This window comes from Ceratotherium simum, chromosome 5, assembly GCF_057802395.1.
Source record: "Ceratotherium simum simum isolate JZ-2026a chromosome 5, ASM5780239v1, whole genome shotgun sequence".
NCBI lineage: Eukaryota > Metazoa > Chordata > Mammalia > Perissodactyla > Rhinocerotidae > Ceratotherium > Ceratotherium simum.
Genome location: NC_141904.1, coordinates 84,645,307 through 84,652,978, shown reverse-complemented (window position 1 = coordinate 84,652,978; position 7,672 = coordinate 84,645,307).

Genomic DNA, 7,672 nt, shown 5'->3' with positions numbered 1-7,672 from the left:
CCCCTGGCCACTTGGTTTGGTAACATTTTCACATAACAATAACACCCACTACCACCAAATCCTCAAGTGGAAGGACTCTCCAGGAGGAGTGCCCTGTTTATCCTGTGACTTCCCGAGCTCTGGCACATGGTTATACTTCCCTGTCCTCCCCCAGCCCTATGACAGATGTGCACCGGGATTGGCTGTGGGTCCTGACCCTTGGCAGGGGCTCTCCACATTCACATTATCCTTGAGTTCATTTCATGCCAATATGTATTGGGTGGAGGAACCCGTCTAGGCTGTAGTGGGTCCCTGCCAGGATGCTCTTGGGAAGATTCATCACCTGCTCCTTCAGGAACTCATCCGAGGCATCCAGGGCACAAATGAATTCTGGGGAGAGGAAGAAGCTCCTGAGTTAACACAATGACAGTGGAGCTAACTAGCAGGTGCTGGTGGATGAGCCACTGCTCAACCAAAACCTCTAGTTATCAGCTGGAACACCTCATATTGTTACTGAACCAAGTGGGCTCACCTCCTGGTGAGTTAAATAAGACTCTACACCAGTGGACATTGTCTCACAAAGTAAAGTGTATTTGCAGCAAATAGGAGGCCATGAGGAATCATTTCCAAAATCACAGCATCCCCAAACAAAGGGAACCAGGAACTTTTATTTCGGTTGGGGAATGAATATTCAAAAGGGAGAGGTGGGTATTGGCTTGCACAGGCTCAGCTGGAAAACATGCTTCCACATAATGAGGCTGAAGTTCCTCCTGGAGAGATCTTTGCATTAGAAATAAGGCAAAGGTCATGGGCATAGCTCTTGTGGTGAGGTTTGGTCAGTTTCAGGATGGCTCGTGGTTACATCTCCCTTGAGGTTCTTGCTTGGTCAGTTTCAAGATGGCTGGTGGTTACATCTCCTTAACATACAAAAGGAAAAGAAACAACTTGGAAAAAACGGTTAACTGCTTCCAAATCCACCCTTGAATTTCTCAAGGCACCTAGTCAGTGACAAATCCTCCCTCTAGTTTTATCCTGCTCCTCATTCTTGAGGGGCACAGGTCGAAGGTCTGTCTTCTATAACTGCTTCCTGCTGAGCATGGGCATTGTCATAAGGACCAGGAGAGGAGCAAAATTTCCAGCTAATCTCAAATAGGTTTGTGCGTCACCAGAAGCATAGCCCCAAGTTGTTTGTAACAACCATCTGTAATTTTATAGCCTCAATGTGTTTAGGATCTGGGCATACTTGCCCTTCCCCCTCTGGATTCCATCAGCTCTTTATAGTCTAGACAATGGGTTGCCCATTTGATGGACCTAGTCCTGCTGCCCAGGAACATGCAACCTCCTTGGAAGCATACTGTGCCTAAATGGTATGGGGTTGGTTAGGATCCAAGACAGAGCCTGGGGTGGATAGCCAGTCATTACTTATCTGAACAAGTAGGCAGGGAGAAAACTCATAGGACTTACACCTGCATAGCTCATAGAGTGATTTTCTTCTTAGGTGAATGGCTTAGAAAGCAGAGGAGAAACAACCCAAAAGTTTTAACAACCACCAAGTACACAATTGTTTTTTTTTTTTTTTTTTAAAGATTTTATTTATTTTATTTTTTCCCCCCAAAGCCCCAGTGGATAGTTGTATATCGTAGCTGCACATCCTTCTAGTTGCTGTACGTGGGACTCGGCCTCAGGATGAACGGAGAAGCGGTGCCTTGATGCGCACCTGGGATCCGAACCCGGGCCACCAGCATCGCAGCGCGCGCACTTAACCACCAAGCCACAGGGCCGGCCCCACAATTGTTTTTAAACTATTACAAAAACAAATTTTAGTGACTGTGAGGTAGCTACAGGTCACCTGCTTACCTTTCTTCTCCAAAACATTTTTCTTAGTACAACTGGCTTGTGAATGTCTGATCCTGGCTCATATTTACTGTTTGTTCCCTAGCTTTTAACAGAACAGATGACTTTTCCTCAGCCATGAGGAGTGTAGCTAACAGGCTTTGAATGTCTTCCCAGGTTGGATTATGAGTGGAGAAGATTCCCTTTATCAGGTTTATGAATTCCTCTGGGTCAGCCCTCAATCCTTTAGTGTGTTCCTTCCAATTATACAGATCAGAGGTGACAAGGGGATGTGCACATTAATAAGTCTCCCCTCACTATCTAGCACCTGTCTTAGGGATATATCCCAGGTTTGTAACTGGTTTCCAATCTAGTTGTACTATCTGGAAGAGGAGGGTGAAGGGTCTTTGGTTGTTGGAGAGTCCAATTCTCTGTAGAGGGATTGCTCCGGGGGATAGTAAAGGGTTTGGCCCTGTTACAGCCTGCAGAGTCTCTCAGGGCTTACCAGCTGGTCCGAAGCTGGAGTATGGGAGCGAGGTGGACTCTGAGGAGGACTTCCCTCAGTCCCATGGTTCCTGATTTGGAGGAGCAGGTCCTCCTCTCCTCATCAGAGACATAGTGCCATGAAGCACTGGGCATAAGGGATTTCTTCCCATTTAACCTTTAGGGTCTCCTTTTTCTGGCCATTTTCCCCATCTTCCAGTGAATATTGTGGCCAGGCTGTGTTACATAAAAGATCATCTGCTCTCGGGTCAATGGGGAATACCCAAAGACCTTCCAATTCTGGACGATGCAGCCCACCAGGGTCTCCACCAGGATGGAGCTTGCCTCCACCACATTCTACTGCCTTCTCTTATGGTCTGTTTCCAACATCCCGGAGCTACTTGTAACAGTTAGTGGTGACAAAGATGCTACAAGGTTGTGCCCAGAGGAGGTTTAGCATCCTAATAGCCTGAAACTAGACCCAGGCCACGTAACTAAATCCTTAAAGGGAAAATAAAATGGGTGGACACTGGATTTTACCCAGCCACCACTGATACGGAGGGCGAGGAAAAAAAAACCCTAGGAGTCCACAAAAGCCAGACTGTGGAAGAACAAGACTGATGTTGAACGTCCTTGACAAAAATGCTATGTCGAGCATCCTCGACAAAAATGCTATGTCAAGCATCCTTGACAAAAACACACAGACACAAACAAACAACAGGTTTAGCAACTCCAGAGGGGTTTAACCCCATCCAAGGGGACCCCTCCTCTGATCACAGGCACAACACAAAGACAGACTCAGTGACCTCAGGGGGCCTCAAACCCCTGCCTCATCACTCCTGATGAGATTCAATCTCCAGAGCAGATTTGACCCCTAGACAGACTCAGTGCACTCCAGATGAGATTCAATCTCCAGATGGGGTTTGACCCCTGACTAGTCACCAGGACTGCTTCCGCTTTGCCAAAACCAAGCATCGGCCCTTGCAAAGTGGCCGGGTCATGCAATCCTTCCACACAGGGGGGACTCTCACTCCCTTGAGCCAGGCTACCTCCGGGTAAGGACTCAAACCCAGAAGCCAGGCCCCAACAAACAGGCTTTGTGAGACAACGTAAGAAAATAACTCTTATAGTCATGGCGTGGGGGTGGTGCCACTCCCCTCCACAGAGACACCCTCCAAGCACAGTCCCCAGTGCAGCCGCTGGGTCTCTCACTAGCAAAGTGCTCAGTGCAGCAGCTGGGTCTCTCAATGGGGCAGCAATGTCAAGCCAGCAGCACAGGCACCACGAAGGGGGTATGTCCCGTCTGGGTCACCAATTTTGTTACCAAATCAAATGGGCTTGCCTCCTGGTGAGTTAAATAAGACTCTACACCCGTGGAAGTTGTCTCACAAAGTAAAGTGTATTTGCAGCAAATAGGAGGCCATGAGGAATCATTTCCAGAGTGAAAACAAAGGGAAGGAGGAACTTTCATTTCAGTTGGGGAATGAATATTCAAAAGGGAGAGGTGGGTATTTGCTTGCACAGGCTCAGCTGGAGAACATGCTTCCACATAATGAGGCCTAAGCTCCTCCTGGAGAGATCTCTGCATTAGAAATAAGGCAAAGGTCATGGGCATAGCTCTTGTGGTGAGGCTTGGTCAGTTTTAGGATAGCTGGTGGTTACATCTCCCTTGAGGTTCTCACTTGGTCAGTTTCAGGAGGGTTAGTGATTACATCTCCTTAACATAAAAAAGGAAAAGAAACAACTTGAACAAACAGTCAATTGCTTCCAAACCCACCTTTGAGTTTCTCAAGGCACCTAGTCGGTGACAGAACTTCATGGCTGATATGCAATGCCTACCAATTTTCTAAAAAATTTTCTAAAATTCTGATTTCCCCTAATTATAACCATTCACATTAGTCCTCTTGGAGTCAGCAAGTAAACTTCTTAACTCTTACCTGGAGTAGACAGAGAATCCAAGTGCTCCTGGGCTCCCTGCTTACTAGCCAAGCCCAGAGATCTTGGGCAAGTTATCTCATCTCTCCAGACTTCACTTATTGCCTCTCTAAAATACTGATTCACTCTCAGATTCAACAAGGATTTCTTGAATCTTCATCATGTGCTAGCCACTGGGTTAGATACTAGCAACATATGGGTGAACCAGCAGAAATGATCCCTCCCCTCGTGAAGCTTAGATTCTAATTGCAGGGAGGAGGATCAAAACAAAACAGAAGTAAACAGGCAAAATTTTTGGAAAGGGTAGGGATCAGCATAGTATCTATTTCCTAGGGTTATTTTGGGAATTAAGTGAGATAATACCTGCCAAGGCCTCAGTGCTAAAGCTGGCCCCAGCCCACGCATTGACAGGAAATGTACGGCTGATGAGATAATGCCCACCGAGCTTTCATTTTTGTCTCGGGAAAGCATTCTCTCCAAAACCAAAATTGCCCATAAACTCACGGGGGCCATATAGGGCTGTGGCTGAGAGCATGGGTGGGCTCTGAAGTCTGAGAGGATTGGGTTGAAATCACAGCTCTGCACAGATTTCACAGATCCTGGGCAAATGTGTAACTTCTCCCAGACTCAGCGTCCTCGTCTATAAAATGGGAACAATAATAACAGCACAGAGGGCTTTTATGAGTATTTAATGAAATGATGTGTGTAAAGCATTTAGCATTAGTGCCTAATGCATAGTAAGCTCTGGGTAGTTTACCTTATAAATTATAAAATCAGCATAGTCCGATCGCTTCTCCAAACACACCTGGGATATACACTTTTAAGAATCTCTCTGGATTCCCTTAATCTATTCCTCCTACTTCACATCCTGTAACACAAGTTTTCTTAAAAGCGTTCTGGCACCTCCTCTTCCCTCTCAAACCACTGTATCCAATGCCTGGAGGACCCCGCTCTCCTTCGGCCTTCTCCATCGCTCCGCCAAGGCACCGTCTCTGTGACCCGCGGGGTGATGCATTGCTGTCGTAAAACAAAGCCTGTCAGTAACGGCAACACACTCAGGATGAATTACACGAGTGCTATGAGTGAGTGTGGACACTTTAAAAATATATTTGTGTGAACCTTTCAGAAGCTGTGCAACCGTGCCCAGATTAAACGCCCTTGATGATGCGCTAGTGGACGCCTGCGAAGTTGTGTCTGAGTGTGCATCACACACACACAGCCTTCCCTTCCCCTCCCTGCAGAGTTCCTCTGCACGCTCCAAAATCCCAAAGACAAACAAGCCAAGAATCAGAGATCTACCAACACCCCAGGAAACAAAGACCCACGGGGGTCCGTCCTTCAACCCCTCATTTTTATAATCTGTCCTGTTCAGGTGACTTGAAAGCAGACTTTGCTGACATAAGGAGAAACACCAGCTTAAATCAAATGCCATACATCAGTCCCTCTGTTTAATGCAGACACCTTTAAAATCAGGGACGCCAAGACATTTTTCCGGCGAGCAAAGGGCCACTAGATTTATCTCGTGTTGCTGTTTTGTTGGTTCATGGGTGGCTTTAGAGGAGAAAAACCCCTGCCCACTGCAGTCAACATAAAATCCACCCTCCCCAGCCTCGGGGGCCACAGCAGGCCCACCACCTGCTCTGCCTGGCACCCAGTTTGGGCTCAGCGGGCATCAGGCCGTCTCACAAGCAAGATTTCAGCATCGACATGGAAAAAGACATCGGGAGAGAAGAAACACACAACTAGATTGTAAACAAACAGGAAACCTCATCAACATTTACTCTGGTGGGCAGGGCCTGATCAGGGGTCTGTGCCTCCTGCCGCAGGAGTGCAGGCCTTGAGGCTTTGAATTGATACACGAGAGCAAGAGAAATGGAGCCCAATGATGTGAGCAGCCTGATGTGAACTCCTGCCGAGACACACCTACCAGGGAAACTGGCATCCCCTCGTCTACTTCACGCCACTCAGAAGCAGATTTCCTCTAAAGGAGGGGAGAGGGGCGTAATGACTAGGCTGCTACTACCCCTGTTCTATTTCTCCATCCAGGGCAGAGCACACCCTTTGACCTGGCAATTCTCCTTCCAAGAATTCATCAAGATACAGGATAAGGATAATCACTAATATACTGCTATTAATAACAAAAACTTGAAAGTAACCTAAAATATCCATTAATAGGAGTAAATAAGTTATGAAATGCTATGTAGCTATTTTACAAAGTTTATACAGATCTATACGGATTAATATGGAATGGCATAACATTTTAGTAAAAAAGGCAAAATATTATATATATAGGATCCCACTGACACACGTATGGATGCATTTGCATGTGTATATATTTATTTATAGATGACAGCAGTCTGGAAGAAAGTGCATCAAACTGTTTCCAGTGTTTATTTCAGGCAGGTGGGATTAGGGGTACTTCATACTTTTTTCTCCATATTTTGTGTTACCCAGTTTTCCTTTTAAAAAAATGAACATTTCTAACCTGAAACAAAGTTTATTCCTTTCTTTGGGAAAATAAGAAAGGAAAACAAACATTGGAGTAAATGTAGCGCCTTTTCCAGGCATAACAAAGCTCAGGGAAGGTGACTGGAGTCCCAGTTTGGCCAGGGCAAGCCTGACTTTGGGTTACCAGATAGACAGGGACGACGTCTTAACAGCTCTGCAAATTCATCGCCAAGATGTCTGCCGATAATGAACGACCACCGAGGGGCATCTGCAGTTCAGAAGTGGATGGGAGAAGTCAATGTGCAAAGCTAATAGAGTAGACCCTTTCTGTGGTTCCTGTAAAGCTCCCCAATCCACAGGGGGAGGTGCCACCTCCCTCTACCCCTAAACCACCATGTTGATTCCGTTGAGGGTGGACCCCTGCCACCTGACTCAAGATGGGCCAGTCAACTTCCTTCTTCTGGAGGTTTGGAATTTGTTACAGAGAGAGAAAATCAATTGGTCTTATTGGCTGAATTGCATCCCCCGCAAATTCATATGTTGAAGTCCTAACCCCCAGTACCTCAGAATGTGATCTTATTTGGAAATGGGGTCACTGCAGATGTAATTAGTTAAGATGAGATCATCAGGGTGGGCCCTAATGCAATATGACTAGAGGCTTTATAAAAAGGGAAATTTGGACACAGACCACACACAGGGAGAACGCCACGTCAGAATGAAGTCACAGATCAGGGTGACGTTTCTACAGACCAAGGAACACAAAAGTTGCCAGCAAACCACCAGAAGCCAGTAGAGAGGCACGGAACAGATTCTCCCTCACAGCTTCAGAAAGAACCAACCCTATGGACACCTTGATTTAGGACTTCTAGCCTCCAGAACTGTGAGACGATAAATTTCTGTTGTTTAAGCCACCCAGTTTGTGGTACTTCATTACAGCAGTCCTAGCAAGCCAATACAATTGGTCTCTGTAGACGTCTAGAACTGTGATGTGAAA